The sequence below is a fragment of the Monodelphis domestica genome, chromosome 2 (genome assembly GCF_027887165.1).
Source record: "Monodelphis domestica isolate mMonDom1 chromosome 2, mMonDom1.pri, whole genome shotgun sequence".
In the NCBI taxonomy this organism is placed as follows: Eukaryota; Metazoa; Chordata; class Mammalia; order Didelphimorphia; family Didelphidae; genus Monodelphis; species Monodelphis domestica.
Window position 1 is genome coordinate 163446169 of NC_077228.1, and position 17843 is coordinate 163464011.

Here is a 17843-nt window from a genome sequence, read left to right on the forward strand (position 1 = left end):
ATAGAGAATACCAGGAGTTATATTTATCAAAACAAAGGCAGTAATGATATAAAAACAATTAGAAGACACTCTTCACACAAATAAATTTATACCTAAATAACTGGAAAAACAATAATTCCTCATGGATAGAGTGAACCGGCATAGTGAAAATGAAAATCCTTCTGAAATTAATTTACCTGTTCAGTGTCATACCAATGAAACTACCCAAAAATTATTTCATAGAACTAGAAAAAGTAACAATAAAGTTCATCTGGAAGAAAAAAAGACCAAGAATATCAATGGAATTAATGAAGGAAGGAAGCCTAGCTGTACCAGATACCAAAGTATACTATAAAGTGGTAATTATCAAGATGATTTGGTACTAAGAAATAAAATGGGGTGTCAATGGAATAGATTAGGTAATCAATACATGACAGTTAATATCCATAACAACTTAGTGTTCAATAAACCCAATAATCCAAGCTTTTGAGGAAAGAACTCATTATTTGGCAAAAACTGCTGGGAAAACTTAAAAGCAGTATAGCAGAGACTATTCACGGTCTATCTCACACCATACACTGGGATAAAGTAAAAATGGATACTTGATATAGAAATAAGGGTTATCACCACAAACAATTTAAGGGAAGATGGAAAGGTTTGCCTGTCAAACTTATGAATAAGGGAAGAATTTTTGACCAAAGACATAGAGACCATTGTAAAAAATGAAATCAATTTTTGATCACATTAAACAAAAAATTTATACAAATAAAATCAATGCAATCAAGATTAGAAGGGAAACAATAAACTTTTTTTTTTGTTTTGTTTTGTTTTCCTTTTTTCCCTCTTTTTTAATTACCTTTTGATGATTCTCTTGAGTTCTGTGCTTGGATGTCAGATTTTCTGTTCAGGTCTGGTCTTTTCTTTATGAATGCTTCGAATTCTTCTATTGTGCTGATTGACCATACTTTCCCCTGTAAGAATATAGTCAGTTTTGCTGGGTAGTTGATTCTTGGTTGTAGATCTAGTTCCCTTGCTTTCCAGAATATCATATTCCATGCCTTTCAGTACTTCAGTGTGGATGCAGCCAGATCCTGAGTTATCCTCACTGTGGTTCCTTGGTATCTGAATGACTTTTTCTTGGCAGCTTGTAATATCTTTTCTTTGGTCTGATAGTTCTTGAATTTGGCTATAACATTCCTAGGTGTTGTCAGTTGGGCAGTAAGTACAGGAGGTGATCTATGGATTCTTTCAGTTTCCACTTTTCCCTCTTGTTCTAGAATATTGGGGCAGTTTTCTTGAATAATTTCCTCTAATATTATGGCCAGGCTTTTTCTTTTGTCATGGTCTTCTGGTAGACCAATGATTCTTAAATTGTCTCTCCTCAAACGATTTTCTAAATGCTCTGTTTTGTGAATGAGATGCTTCAAATTTTCCTCAATTTTTTCATTCTTTTGGTTTTGTTTTATAATGTCCTGCTGCCTTGTGAGGTCACTTGATTCTAGTTGTTGTATTCTGGTTTTTAAAAACTGGATTTCATCCCTGGCTTTTTGATCATCCTTCTCTTTCTGGTCTAATTTTTTTTGGAGGTCATCTTTCATCCTCTTTACCTCATCTTTCATCTCCTTTGCCTCATTTTCTGGCTGATTAATTTTGGCTTTCAAGACACTGTTTTCTGTTTCCAGATGATTTATCTAGGTGTTAAAGTTGTCTTTAGTCTCTCTTAATTGTGTTTTGAATTGCATTTTGAGTTCTTCCAAAACCTGTATCTAATTCGTTGGGATTTCTGATTTATCGTTTGCTGATCCCTCCCCCTCTGTTCCGTTCACAGTATAGAAGCTGTTGATTGTAATTTCTTTCTTCTTTTTCTGTTGTTAGCTCATATCCACTCCTTCTTTGCTCCCTGTATTTGTGCTCTTGCTTCTCTCATTTTTTTGGTTTTGGGGGCTTCTGTCAATCTCCCCTCTTGGAGCTTTGACAGAAGATCTCTTGGTGCAGTCTCTGGGGGAGGATTGTTGGGGGTTTGAGTTTTCCTGACCTCTGGAGGCTTTTGATTGGATTAAAGTCCAACAGACAATGAGGGAAGGGAGTGAAGCCTGGACTTCCCTGAGTTCTGAAGACTTTTGATGGGATTAAGTTCAGCTTGGTTGGGCTGGGTGTGCTCTGAGGCCAACACCTCCTGTAAGGCTGGAGCAAATATGGAGGATGTCCACAGCTCTGGTCAGGCTGCCAGCTCTATGTTCCCTCTCTAGCTCCTTCCCTGGCATCTGTGTTTGACACTCTGAGATTGTCACAGCCCTGCCTGCAAGGTACACCCTCCAGACCAGCACCTTTGCCTACCCAAAAGTTCCCACTGGGGCTGGAGTCTCAGTGCTCTAGGTGGGTGGGGGGAGGGGTCCTAGGACCTTCCTTCTGCCTTCCCCTTAAACCCGAGTGTTTTCCGATTCTGGCTTTTGGGCGGGGGTGTACCTTTTGAATTGAGTCCAGCAGGAGGGTTCCTTGGTTCGGTCTTGTTGTTAGGCTTGATTTTCAGTCCCCTAGGAGCATTCAGTTTGTGATCAGTAAGGAAGGCTATTCAGAGGTCTGAACTTCTGCTCCTTCTAGGCTGCCATCTTGACTCTGCCCTCAAAACAATAAACTTTGTGAGAAATTTTACAGCAAATATCTCTGCCAAAAGCCTTATTTCTCACATATATAGAGGACTGAGCCCAATTTATAAGAATACAAAACATTTCCCAAATGAAAAATGGCTAAAGGCAGTTCTCAGAGGAAGAAATCAAAACTCTCCATAGTCATATGAAAAAATGTTTGAAATCACTATTGATTAGAGAATTGCAAATTAAAACAACTCTGAAACAGCCCTTTACACCTACTAGGATTCTTTAACAACACCAAAAAGGCAAATAGTAAATGTCAGAGGGGATGTGGGAAAATTGGGACACTAATAACTTATTGGTGGAACTGTTAATACATACAAACATTCTGGAGGGCAATATTGAATCTGGCTCAAAAGATCACAAAACTATGAATACCCTTTGACCAAGAATACCCTTATTGAGTCTGTATTCCAAAGAGATCAGAGATAAGAAAAAAGGACCTACCTGTACCAAAATAATCTTAGCAGCTCTTTTTTTGTAGTGGCAAGAATTAGAAACTGAGGGGTTGTTCATCACTTGGGGTGTAAACAAACAAGTTATTATATATGGTTGTAATGGAATACTATTGGAATGGAATTGGAATGGAATAAGGAACAATGAACATGATGAGTTCAGAAAAATCTGGAAAGACTTATATGAACTAATGCAAAGTGAAGTCAGGAGAACAACATATACAGTAACAAAAATATTACACAATGAGCAAGCAGCCTGGCAGGCGACCATTTCTAAGAGGTTCCATTTGGGCCAAGCACTAGGCATCCCAAGGTGGGGTAAGCAGGGTCCCCGAGAAGCAGGATTCCCCCAAACCCTTTCCTAGCCTCCCCTCCCTTTCACACACATGTAGATAGAGGACAGCAGAAAGAGGCAGTTGTTTATCAGAGGTCGGATATAAATCTTTGTTTTGACTGTTGGGCTTGCTCTTTATCTTATCCAGGTTGCTTTTCTTTCCTTCAGGATTTAACACAAAGCATTTTCTGCAAGAAGCTTTTGCTACTACCTCCTCCTTAAATCCCCTGTGAGATTACTTTCCTTCAAAGCTGGAGGCATCTTGCATATACATAGTTGACTTCCTGTTGCATCCATTAAAATGTGACCTCCTTGAGGGCAGGCACTGGTTTTAATTTTTTTCCCCCCTTTATATTCTCAGTGTGTAAGAGGAGCCTGACACATGGTTAAATGCTTAATAAATGATCTCTGGCTGATTGACTTGTTTCTCAAGACAAACTATTGTTTACTAAAAAATGGATACCAATCTTAATTTATGTTGGAATCTCTGTATCAGGCAATCTTCATCCTCTTGTTTCTTTCTGTGTCAATTGCTTTTCCCGTATCTTCATTTGGTGAGGGGGAGGAGAGGCAAACACCACCAGGTCTCCCACCTCTACCCTCCCACCCTCCCGCAAGGCTGGCATCTGGCAGGTCTATATATGGGTAGGGGCTGAGCTCTAAGGGGTATCAGCATGATCTGGAGTAGCTGAAGAACACTTAGAGTAGAAGAAGGAAATTTGGGCAGTCCTGCCAGCCCATCACTCCTTTCAGGGGGAAATGGCAGCTGGAAGGGCCAAGTGTTGAAGGGTGGTTGCAAGGAGTAAGCCAAGTTTGGTGGCAATTACTGAAGGTGTGTGGTGTGGGCTGGGGTAGATTTGAGGGGTCAAAGTTATTTCTTGGGCTAACTGGAGTGCTTGTAGGAGGCCCCCAAAGGGGCAGCAAAGTGGGTCACTCTTAAGTACATGGGAATTCACTTCAGACTCAGGGGCACGAGCTCTAGGGGCTGTCAGAAGAAACTCTGGCCTTCCCTACTACCCATTTGCTACTCAATATAAAAAGCAAAACTGAAAGCAGAGAAGCTTTAGTTTTCTCCCAGGGCCATACTTCCTGGTAGCATTGGGACTCTAAACTGGTGAAGGGGAACTTTCTCCTCTAACTTCCTGGGCAAAGTGGAGATGGGGGGGGGAGCAGGTTTTGGGGAACCAGGCTTAACTCTCCACATTTTCAACTTCCTAGGGAGAGGGACAGCAGCACATTAGTGAGTATGTGTCTTTAAAAGGTGGACCTTTTCACCCCTTAACCAAGAAAATTTCATTTTCCAGAGATTAAGCCAGTGTACTCTTCTGCCATTGCCCATGTGACAAGAGACTTGGCTATTAGAATAAGCCCAGATGTCTAGGTGTCAGCTTTTGGAGGACTAGGATCTGGGAGGACTTTTGACTTGGGCATCAGGTCAAACTCAGGGCCAGGAGAGCCCAGGATCACTTTAGAAGTCAGGAACCCTTGTTGTCCATTGACCCCTTCACTTAAATGACTACATTATGGAGTCATGATGCCAAAATACAAGACAGACTTTATTGTATCTTCTTAAAGGGGACATCCCCTAGCTCTGGATAAAGAATGCATGGCAGATGCTATAGCTGTCCTGCAAATACAAGATGTTCTTGTGTGGGCAGAGCACCTGAAAGGAAGCACCTGAAAGGGAACTGAGGGAATATGGGTGGAAGGCTTGAAGATTAAGGTAGGAAAGACATAAAGAGAGAAAATAGACACAGAGACACAGGAGTCATCAGCTTCACATTCAGCTTGTTAGCCCTTACTCTGATGGTCAGGGAGAGAATGTCCGACTGATCCTGAAGGAGGAACCTGATCTGTTTATTAAGGGTAGGTGCATAAGGAGAGGTTGGCAGTGTGTCCATCACCCAATTGATACATCAAAAGTTTTAATAGTTTAATGACAAAGTCAAAAGGACAGATGATAACAAATAGGTCGCCAGGTATCCGGGCCAGGACTCTTTCCCTTCCTGGAAAGCTGGTGCTAATCTTATTTTAGGAATGCATGTGTGGATTTTTGATATTCCAAAGGACCCTAAAACTTGTCTGTGAGCTTATACACAAGAGATAACAGCACAGGTTTGGCTTCTATGATCAACCAAATTTAACCCCATCCAAATTTCAGTACTCAGAAATCAATTGTGAAATATTAGAAACATATCCATAATCTGGTTCTTGAGTGCTTTGCTCATTAGAGTCAGCTTTTGAATACATCTTTAATACCTTCATGATTCATTATAACTGCAACCCTTAAGTTGCTCTAATAGCAAAATGCAAGCCTCATGTGTAAAACAGACTTTTTATATTACACCTGACATGAGATTCTCTCCACTCCCTTGAAGTTACAGTCTTTAAGCATGTGATCGAACCCCCAACAAAAGTTTCATTCCCCCACACTTCTCTTGTTTCTCCCTTCCTTATTCCAGTTATCAGAATCATGATTTTACAGACTGTCCAGGTAACCAGCCTTGGGATAGTAAGATAAATCCAGGGAGATACATTTACAAGGGAAGGTGATACCTTCAAGAAAGTTCCTCTGTGTTCCTTTGTTATCTGCCTTCCTGGATTTGTTCCTGGCCTTAGATAAACTTAACTCCATGTTCTCCCTCATAGTCAGGACAAAAACTGTGCTTTTTAAAACTCTTCTTTTTTTAACCTGGCCCCCTCAAAATATTGGGATTACAAGACAAATGTCATCACCCTGAGGATTACATGCTGCTAAAATCTTTTGCAAGGCATATTTCAACAATATTTATGAATTCTGTGGATGAGAGAGATACAGAATGCATTGTAAGGACTTGATTTACAAGGAAACCTCACACATGAAAGAAATGGAACTTTGGTTGTCAATGGGGGATGGGACTAGAACCTCCAGCCAAGAAAAGCAGGTGCAAAGGAGTGCTTATCCCTTCTAAACTAAAAGGGAGAAGATCATCTCACTGACCTTAACCTGCTATAATCCCTCATTGATCTGAAGAACAGAGATTAGCCATCTTTCCTCAAAAGTGGTTCCCTTTGGGGAAGGCGAGAGACTATCCACCCAGAAGATTTTCCATTGATACCTTCAAAGCTGTATTTCTTTATATTACGAAATTACACCAGACTGACTCCACAACGGTCCTCAGGGATCCAGGTCCTCAGACCTGAGCCCTCAACCCCTGAAGGGAATTGAGGTTCAAATTAGAAATAGGGACTTTCTATTTTCTCTCTTCCCTAAATCTATCAATCCTGAATCTCCAGACAATAAATAGATCTTATTAATTTAGAAGAACTGAACATCTCATTCTTCAAATGTACTAAGGGGGTCAAGATATTATCCATCCATGGAAGAGAACAGAATCCAGAGATTGAAGGAGATTTCCTCTTTACCTTTCGGCTCTGGACGTAAATCCAACTACACCTTCTCTGGGACAGCTCTGCCTTGGAGAGGAAATGGTACTTCTATTTATCTGTTCCCTCCCTCTCAGAGACCTGTCAAGCTTTGGTTCCTGATCCTCTGCTAGTACAATTCATAAGTAACAACACTTTTAAAAATAAGATTCAGACTCCAGTTGTGGTTAATTAAACTTGGAGGTCTCCTTTTCTAACTATTTCCATAGGACCTTAAGTATAGATCATTAAAAATCTTACTTAGATAAAGTTAGCCCTTGATGAATTCTGACCTTTATCTACCAATATATGTGGATATTTGGGAAATGGAAACTTTCATTTCATAATTTGCACACTTTGTTGATCACAGGAATTTGTCATAAAAGGAAATGGCAGAGAAAAGATTATGACTGTCATCACTGGTTCCATTAGGTCCATGCCTTAAGAGGACACAGAGTGACTTAACATTGTCTGATTTCATGTATAGGCTGAAGCTATCACTGGTTCATGCCATAACTATTTCACTCAGGGACCATCAGAATCCTGTAGACCTTACCAAGTCAGAAGGATCCTATCTCAGCTTTGTAAGAGTTAAAATAGTTGGTTGGAATAAACTGTTAGTGATTAAAATAGTGGAAGACATAAATTGTAGTAGATATAATAGTGGATGAGTAAATTGTGACCGCAGAAAATATGTTTTCACTACAATGTCTTGTTTTTAAATCAATATATAAGGTGGTTGCCAGGGAAAAATTCCCAATTATGAAATATACCCAAGTCAACTGGGTTTTATAGAGATTTTAATTAATACAATGAGGAACTAAAGAAAGAGAGAAAGAGAGAAAAGGGAAATAATGAGAAAAGTTAAGAGAAAGATCAGTCAGTCCTTAATCACTCATCACAAGATCTGTCCAAGCAAGGATTCTAGTGACACCAGGCCAGCTTCATCTCAGATGACTCCACCAGCTCAATGCCTGAATCTGAATGCCCTCTGAATGTATCTGAGCTCCTATTTAAAGGGAATTTTCTCCCATGTCACCTCCCCTAAATCCTTATATCTACCAATCATGGTAGACGTTTTTTCAAAGGACAGACCATTCTTAGTTCACACCTGAGTAGACTAATCCTTTGAGTAATTCACACCTGAGTAGACTAGAATCTGAGTAAGTTCTCACCTCTTTGCTACTTGTAAGTTCACAAGTTGCCTGACCTTTATAGGTACTTAGCACCCTTTTGTATTATATCTAAAAATAGGCATAGCTTAAGAACTTTTTATCTTACTATAAGTATGGGTTTAAGTACTTTTCATTGTTCAGCAAGGAGTTTACAACTTTATCTTCCCCTAAGGCATGCTTAAGTATGGTGAAGTAGAGTTCTCACATTCCTGATCTAAGTAGAGTTCTCACATTCCTGATCTAAGTTACTTCATTATTTAAAGTGGGGAATGGTCTTAGCCCAACCTTATGAAGTAGGGTCTGGGAATTTTTTAAGGTTACAATCCTAACCTTATGAAGTAGGGTCTGAGAATTTTTAAGGTTCACAGCTTCAGAATGAGATTATACTTTTGTCTTCCTTTCAGGACTTTCACTTGTCTTCTGAGTGCTTCATCATTCTTGAATCTTCTTCTTCAAGAGAAAAATCATCATTTTCTCTTGAATGGTGGATCAATCATCAGACAACCATATTTGAATTTCAAGCTCACGATATCAGTTGAGGTCCCAAAAACTTTTTACCTTAAATGGAAAAATCCTACCAATTACAGCTCAGAGAATTCATTTTGTCAGTGGTCCAATATTATAATCTTGAAATTCCATAAAAGGAAACAAGTTTAATGTCTTACTCTAGTGGCTTCTTAAAACCTCATAAGTTTACAAATAAAATGTTTTTCTCTTTGACTTTTCCATAAAATTAATATCAATTCTGTATATTCATATAGTTTCTTTCACTATTTTTAGTTCTTAAAGACTGTGAAGATTGGATTTGGCTCTCTCTCGATTGTAACGATGAAGGTACTTAGCTCTTCCTTGATTGTGAAGATTAAATTATAACCCCCTGTCTATTTTTAGATGTTAATATCCAAAGTGTAAAGCACACTACTTAAAGTTGACCATTTTGGATTTTAACCATAAAAAGGTGTGAACACCTGTAATATTTATTGGGAAAGGAAATAGGATTGGAAAAATGGGGGATAATGGAAGGTTTGTATGAGGGTAAGGAGGAGTTAAGGGGAGAGAAGGAACACTGCTTGGTGAGGCAAGGGAGATGTCCCCTGCTGAGAGGAAACAGCAGGGGTCCGATAAGGTCTTTTATTGCCTTGATGACTGAACTGATTTTCAGCTCCCTCTATGACCAGAAAAGATAGTCCATGTATCTGACTGCGAATTCAAATAATATAAAATTTAATAATCCAGTTGGAATAGGAGTTTTTCCTTAGCTTCAGAGTATAGGGCCAGGCCCTAGAGGCTGGTGGAGGGTTTTCCCACTTCCGTCTCCTCTATATCTGTCCAGTTGTGTATAATTCAGAATCTTAGCAGTACAAAGAAAGCAAAAAGGTCTGACCTTCAGAGATGAATGGGCCTGAATCTTATGCCTGAACCAAGAAGAGCATGCCACTCCAGACAGGCTGAACAAGCTCCTCTCTCCTCCAACACCCGGAAGCAAGTCCCACATGGCAGGAAGGAAGTCCTAGTCACCAGACCCCACTGCCACTCCTGGCAGGAAGGAAGTGCTAGTCACAAGACCCAATTGCCACTCCCAGTTGGGCCCTCCCCCCACAAACTGTCAGTCTAAATTCCTTTCTACACACCCATTTTATACATTGAGTGAGAGGTCTGTGATCCATGTGTGAAAGATGGGGCAGTCTTGGAGTAGAGCGTTGGGCGTGATTGGTAGATGTAAAATTTTAGGGGAAGTGACCCAAGAGAAAAAGGTCTTTAAAAGTGGAAACAGAGAGACACACAGGACACTTGAAGGGAGTGACTTGGAGTGAAGAGAGACACTTGGAGTAAAGAGAGTTGTTTGGAGTGAAGAGAGACTTGGAGTGAGGAGACGCACTTAGAGTATAGCCTGTTGGAGTTGAGGCAGATGAAGAATCTGCTGATTGAACTGACAATGTGGTGAGTGTAAAGGCTGACTTCCCTCCTTGCCCTTTCTGGAGGTGTGAGCCTCCTAGAAAGGCTCATCATCTTGAGATTCCATTCCCCTGGCTGAGGCCTTACAATTTCTACCTGGCTCAGAGGAAGTCGGAGCTCTTGCTCTCTCTCTCCTCTTTTCTCTCTTCCTTAATATCTTCCCTCTATTGTAAAATAAACTACCATACATTCCATTTTTCTAGAGTAATTATATTTTGTGGATTTAGAAATTAAATCCCTGGCAACCAATTAAACATTCAGTCCAACCATAAATTTAACCAGACTCTTCTTACTTGACAATATATCTAATTGAAAAAGATTTTATTCCCACTTATTACAATGTATTCAGTTCTCTGAGAATACTCAGTTCTATGAGGGCTTGCCCATCCTTCTTGATAGTGGTTAAATGAGATAGCTAATTGCTTAAAATTACTAGTGAAAAAGAAATATACCTGCCAAAGGAGATATATTGATTGGGAAGAACATAGATGGATTGATGATGAAAAAATCCACCTAGGACCTTCCCAGGGCCACTAAAGCACAACCCCTTTAGACTATAGGAAAGCCAGGTTATTTTACTTATTGAGGTTAGGAAAATGGTAGGTAAGGTCCTAACTCTACATGGCTCTATTTCCTCCCACTTTCTAGGCTCTTCTCATGAGAGACCTCTTTGGATCTTCTTTAAACCCTTCTTAGCCACTTCCCGCTTTTTTCTAACCCCCCAAAATCATCTACTTACTTAGCCAAACTAAATATCCCAGATTATCTCTAAAAGGCTAAGGAAATTGGACTCACAGATGGATTGAGTCCTTCCCCAAGCCTGGGGTTGGCTTCTTAGGTAAAACCCAAAGTCCCAGATGTGAAATCCTTTGGTTTACCTTGGCCAAATTGTCCACAGCTAGATTGTTCACAGCACTTCAGGGAAACACAGATTTCCTACTAGGTATTCTTCCAAACCCAAGAACCTCCTAGTTTTTCCACAAAACTAATTAGTTCCCAGGAGTTGATGGAGTGGCTATTCTCACTTCTACCTCAGATAAAGGACAGTTCAGGATTGACAGTTTTTTCTCTGTTATCTCCCCAAACCCCCTTCTGCAGAGCTTCCTCTTCTAGAATCTTTTCCAGGGTTTATGGCTAAATTCTCCTCTCTTCCTTTTAGAGACAACCTTTGCATTTTTCCCTATCCATTATTCCTCTATCCTTACACTAGTCTCAAAACATTCACTCTATTTCTCTTCAAAGCCTCTACTCAAAGTAGAAGAGAATTATCTGTTTTGCCTTCTGCATCTTTCATACTTATATTACTTGACCTTACATGTCCATTATAGTCTAATCCAATATTCCTCTCATCTTCTTCTACATGCTTTTCAGCATTCATTATTTAAATAAACTTCACTCTACCAGGTTTTTTTTTACCTGCTAATTAGTAGCTCAGAAGAACCCAGATTATTCTTCTTTTTAACATTATTTACACATTATATTTTCAGTACATTAGCTTATCCATTTCACCTGAATATTAATTTAGTCCACAGTACAAATTTATAAGTCATTTGTGATCAAACAAAATGACATTATACAAACAGAATACATTTCTACACATGTTCACATGGTGAAGATTAAATTTAACTCTACCCTGATTATAATATTAAATTAGTTAACTCTCCCCTGATTCTGAAGATTAAATTGAAACCCCTGACTATTTTTAGAACACCCTACTTAAAATTGAGTATGGAGAGCTGCCCATTTTTAGATCCAATCACCAAAAGTGTAAACATCCCACTTAATCATTGAGTGGGAGGTCTGTGACCCACATGTGCAATAATGGGTGATGAATCAGAATCTATTGACTGCCTTCTGGGCAGTCCTAGAGCAGAATGTCAACTGTGATTGGTAGATGCAAAATTAGGGGAAGACATAGGAAGTGACCCGAGAAAATGCCTTTAAAAAGGAGTGACAACTTCCTGAAGGAATTAAATTCTTCATGATTTTGAGTTGAGGCTGGTGAAGAGGGGCAGAAGGATCTGTTGAATGGACCTGAGACCCTGTTCCTGACTGGACTGACATATGGTAAGTGAAAAGCTGACTCTTAACTGCTAGGTTTTTCTGAAGAAACTTCCTTTGGTCCTGGGCTACAAGGTCTGAGGTCTATTTGGTTGAGTACTAAACTTCCCCGCCTGGGTTGAGCCAGGGGGCCAGATATAAATTATTTAGTGTTTAGGCTAGATATTTTACCTTCTCCTCTGTCTGATTTCTTACTTTACTCTTTCTACAATTTGTAAATAAATTGTAAATAAATCTCTTTGGAATTAATTAAATTCCTGGTGACCAGACTCTTAAACAATCAAGTCCAAACCTTCAAAAAATAACCCTATCTCCCCCTTAAAACACTCCCCTCTGTGATGTTAGTCTTTGAGCACATGATTGAACCTCCAACAAAAGTTTCATTCTCCAAGAGTTCCCTTGTTCCTCTCTTTTTTATTCCACTTATCAGAATCATGATTTTACAGACTGTACTCATAACCAGGCTTGGGACAGTGAGATAAGTTCAGGGAGATACATTTGCAAGGGAAGATGATATCTTCAAGAAAGTTCCTCTGTGTTCCTTTGTTAGCCTCATTCCTGGACTTGTTCCCAGACTGAAGCCTTAGATAAACTTAGCTCCATGTTCCCCCTCCCAGTCAGGACAAAAATTGTGCCTTTTAAAACTGTGCTTTTTATTGGGGTTATAATTCAAATTTTTTTTCCTGAGAATTAATACTTATTTTCATTTTACACATCCTCCATTCCAAGAAAGTACCTATTCCTCATTGCTGCCTGCCTCTCAGAATACATATATTCCTTCAAGGCTCACCTTGGGTGTCACTTCCTCTGTCTATTTTCCTCCAGAAATTACTTTGTACCTATTTCTAGGTGACTATATATTTTATTTCCATGGGAAAATGTAAGTTCCTTGAGGCCAGGGTCTGTTTTGTTTCTTTCTCTGTGTTTCCAGGTCTGTGTTTCCAGGCTGTGCACATGATAGGTGCTTTATAAAGATTTGCTGAATTCAATGGAAAGTGAAATATTCTTTTCTGTCTGAGTAGAAGCATGGGCAATGGTCACACCTTCATATCCTTGTCACTTCCATTTCTTTGGAAATGGCTTTCTTTTTTCCTACTGCTAGATTTTACCTGTCAGACTAGGTAAAATGATTTATTCATCAGTACAGTTCTACAAACTTGTTAGTCCTCTCTTCAAGAATTGTCATTCACGTTAGGTGATTTTGTCATGTTTTGCCCAAGTGTGTTCTTATGAGTAGGTTACTAATAAGCTAGGACAAATAACTGTTAGATTTCAGTTGAACCTCTGATCCTTATCCCTTTTTAAAAAAAGATATTTCATTTCACCAGGTGCATCTAATTAACAATTTTCCACATAAGTTTTCTGAAATTATAAGATCCGAATCATCCCTTTCCTTTCTTCGCTCCCCATTTCTGGAGATGGTAAGCAATTTGATCTGGGTTATATATATATATATATATATATATATATATATATATATATATATATATATCACTTCACATGATTCTCTTTATCATTTCATGAAGCTCTTTCTGAAATCATCCTGTTCAATATTTCTTATTGCACAATAAGTATTATATCATCATTATATGCTATATGTTTAATTCTTTGCCACCCCAGAAGGGCTGCTATAAATATTTTCGTACAAGTAGGTCATTCCTCCCTTTCTCACTTTTTAAAAAAATCTGATTCTTATCTTTTCTTAGAATCAAAGGCAGATGAGTGGTAAGGGCTAGGCAATGAGGGTTAAGTGATTTTCCCAGGGTCACACAGCTAGGAAGTATCTGAGGCCAAATTTGAACATAGGACCTCTTGTCTCTAGGCCTGACTCTCAATCCACTAAGCCACCCAGCTTCCCTCTGATCTTTATCCCTTAAGGAAATGTGAGATTCCCAAGCTATATATTCAAAGCTGGATATCCTAACCAACAAATACTTGTTCTATAATGAATACATGTGGCAGATAAACCCACTTATCTAAGGCAAGAGCAAAACATAAATCAGAGAAAGTATACATATGAAAATTTACCAGATAACACAGGGTGAACAAACCCTCCCAATAGGCGTGAGACATTTCAGATTCACCAAGAAGAGTCCCAGATAATGCTCAAGAGAAAGTTTCCAAAAGTGTCAAATGTAGTAAAATAGGGTTAGGGAGATGATCAATATGACAGCTTCTGAACATGTTGGGTTTCCCCACAGAGTCTTTCCCTTCAGGAGCCTGAAGAGAATCTGCAAACTTGTATTTTTTCCCAATGGGTTTATTTTGTATCCTGCAACTTTGCTAAAGTGATTATTTCCACTAGTTTTTAGTTGATTTTCTCAGATTCTCTAAGGATACCATCATATCATCTGCAAAGAGTGATAATTTAGATTCCTCACTGCCTTCTTTAATCCCTTCTATTTCTTTTTTCTTCTCTAATTACTACTGCTCATATTTCTAGTATGATATTAAGTAGTAATAAATAGAGCAGCTCTGTTCCCCTCCACCCATGTGCTACACTCTGACCTCTGTTTCCCTCAAACGTAGCTTCTATCCAACTTCACCACAAACTCAAAAAGCTTCTGTCAACACCCTCACAAAGCATGTGAGCCACCTTCCCAGACAGGGGAGGGAAGAAGTGCTTCCATTGGGTTGCCAGGCAGAGGCACAGATAAAGTGAGAAACATCCTCAGGCACATGGAAAGGGGGAGGGTAAAAGCTCTGCTCTAAGACCCTCTGACTTTCTAACAAACCCTGGTGGTTTGACTGTAGGCATGGCTAAAGAAAGGACTCTATGTGTCTTTTTTGGCATGCATTCCATAGGCTTGCCAGGATGGCTCTAAGCCATACCAACTTCACCCTTCACACAGAGGACTCTGTGTGTCTTTTTTGGCATGCATTCCATAGGCTCGCCAGGATGGCTCTAAGCCATACCAACTTCACCCTTCACACAGGCACAGAGAGCACTAAAAAATAAGCCTTCAACAGTGAGGAAAATCCCATGAAATGAGTTTTGACACTGCCTAAGCCCACAGCAAAGAATGCCTAGGCCTATTCTTCTTTCTAGAACAGAGCAAAACTATTCACTGGTTGGGACTGATACAATAAAGAATTCAATCAAACAAACAATTCAACAAAAAGTATTGAAGAATTTAGGATTGTTGAGACGTGCATTCCCTACAATTTAAAGAGTAGACAATAAATGCCTTTACAAATTGATGCCAACTTAGAGAGTACAGGAGAAAGAGCTGGTTTTCTTTCATTAAAGCATTTGTCCACATTGGCATTTCTATAGGGAAATTGTTAGATCAATACAAATATTATCAGTTTTTGTGATAACACCAGAGAGATTCTTCTACTGCATCCATCCTGAATTTGAACAGGTTGCTTGGATCCTTTGAAAATACTCTGAAGTTTTGCTCTTTCCCTATTGTCTTCTTTAGCTACCATATGCTACTAAAGGTAAAAGAAGACCCTCAGGGCAGGTAAATTTTGGCTACTTCCCAATGCCATACTTTCTGCTAGAGTGAAGCTTTGGGGGCAAGGACCCTGGTCCTATGGGCCAAAGTTATTCGTGGGAAGAAAAGACTTAATTCTCCTCATTGACCAGTGTCTGAGGGGAGGGGCAGCAGAACAGGTTATTGGGGGCAGAGCTCTATAAAGGACTGAGTTTTTCACCCCCAACAAGGGAGAAACCTCACTCAGAGGAGGGACAGTCACAGAACACAGCTTTCTCTGAAGCTGTGAGGAGGCAATAAGTCAAGAAAGTCACAGCTCTGTGGGCCTCAGGTACTGGAAGGGAAGGAATGGTGATGGCTGAGGTTTCATGTCTGTCCCAACCTCAAGGTGGAAGGTCCAGACAGGGATGAACATTTTAATCAGAGCATTTATAGCAAGGAAATCAACAAATCCTATAAATCAGAACCCGATGTCTTGTTTTGTTGATTGCCTAAACTTAAAGAGAAAATGTCAATAATGCAGATTTAATTTAAGTGTGTCTGGCATACATTAAAAATATATGTATATAATATATTATAGCATTTTATATGCACATATATATGCACATATGCTAATCATTTAAATATGTATTTTGTGTATGGGTGCATTTATTTATTTCTTCCAAGAGCTGGTTGTAAAATATTTACCAGCACTCTCAAAGTATGTCCCAGGATAGGAGGCCAAGGTCCTGAATTGCTCTCTCAAAGGACTTCTAAGCCTGGGGTCAGTGCCAGAGGAAGTAGTTTGTAGAATGGGAAATAATAGTCTCTAACCTCTCTTTGCAGTGACAACTGTTTGCATTGAGAAGATAATGATGTGGCTTTCTACATTGCTGCTCCTGATGCTGCTGACCAAAGAGGGCTTTGCACATGGTAAGTCCAATTTCCTGCTAGCAAATTCGGCTCTTCATCTGATGATGTATTCAGAGAGCCCATAAGGGAGAGAAGGAACTGGAACTGTCTTGAGGATGATGTCAGGGTTTTTTTTTTTGTTGTTGATATTGTTTTTTTAGTCAGAAGAGTGCCCACATCCTACCTCAAATTTGAGACAGCTGCTTTCTGAGTTCTGAGACAAGTTCTGAGACAAGACAAGAGACATGTGAACTGAAATGACCTCCAGGAATTGATGCAGAGCAAAAGGAGCAGAACAAGAAGAATGTTTTACACAGAGGCGGATATGTTATGTCACAGTTGAATGTAAGAGACGTGTAATGATCCAGGAGAACTCTGAGGGATTCATGAGAAAGAACACTCTCCACATCCAGAGAAAGAGCTGTAGGACCAGTAATGCATTAGAAAAATATATGATTGACTACATAGTGCAATTGGGATGTGATTAAGGTTTTGATGTGAAAAGATCACTCTACTGGAAATATGAATAACATGGAAATAGGTTTTGAACAATGATACATGCATAACTCAGTGGAATTGCTTGTCGGCTTTGGGAGGGGGAGGAAAAAGAGGGGGTGATTATGAGACATGTAACCATGGAAATATATTCTAAATAAAAATGACTTCATGGGACGGAATGCTTTAGAAAACGTGTCACAATGGGAGTGATTAGGGACAGCTAGACAGTTCAGTGGATAGAGAGCCAGGCCTGGAGTGTGGAGGTCCTAGGTTCAAATGTGACTTCAACAAATCCTTACATGGACCCCCAAACTGGACACCTTCTCTCTTGGGTCAATCTAGGTAAGTCACTTAACACCACTTTCCTAGCCCTTTCCTTTCTTCTGCCTTAGAACCAATACTTAGCATGATTTCTAAAATGGAAGGTAAGGGCTTAAAAAAATGATAAGGAATGAGAATGAGCCCTGATATCTTCAAGAAGGACAGATGAAACCAAGACCCTCTGCTCTGTGGTGGGAACTTGTGCAAACCAGTAACTGTAAGCATTCTCTTTATGTTTTTGAGACCCAAATCTATTCATGCCTGTACAACCAGCCTGTGCTGCTTTAAATGGAACCATACCTCAGTGCTGAAAGGAAATCAAAATATACTGTCCACTGTTAACTGGTAAGTAAAGACAAAGTCAGGCTGGCTCTGGGATGCCAGGTTCTTCAAAGTGCAAACCTAGCCACTTTTCAGCCCATCTCATCCCAACTGTGGCAACCAGATGTTTGTCTAGGAGATGGCAATCCTAATGGAGTTTTAGCAGACTCAATTCAGAGAGGACAGAAAGCAATAAACTTGCATCATCCTTGGTTTTTTCCATTTTATTTTCTTCCACCATCTCTTGCCCCTCTTTCTTCTCTTTCTTGGCTACTCTTGCTGTTGTTGTTGAGTCATTTCAGTCATGTCTGCCCTTCCTGATCCCAATCGGGGTTTTCTGGGCAGACCTATTGAAA

The 17843-nt window shown here is 39.6% G+C and overlaps 1 protein-coding gene across 7 annotated transcripts in view; it reads left to right on the plus strand.

The window, feature by feature from the left end:
* Positions 1-17843, plus strand: part of LOC100029567 (intelectin-1-like) — a 100014-nt gene that overhangs the window by 31073 nt on the left and 51098 nt on the right. For 4 of the 7 annotated variants that reach the window (XR_008916273.1, XR_008916276.1, XR_008916271.1 and 1 more), the window contains 2 exons: positions 16282-16368; positions 16509-17187. The gene's annotated coding sequence lies outside the window, so the exon portion shown is untranslated. Of the gene's footprint in view, positions 1-16281; positions 16369-16508; positions 17512-17843 lie in introns of all 7 variants that reach the window. The other 3 variants (XR_008916275.1, XR_008916272.1, XR_008916274.1) reach the window with 2 other exon arrangements.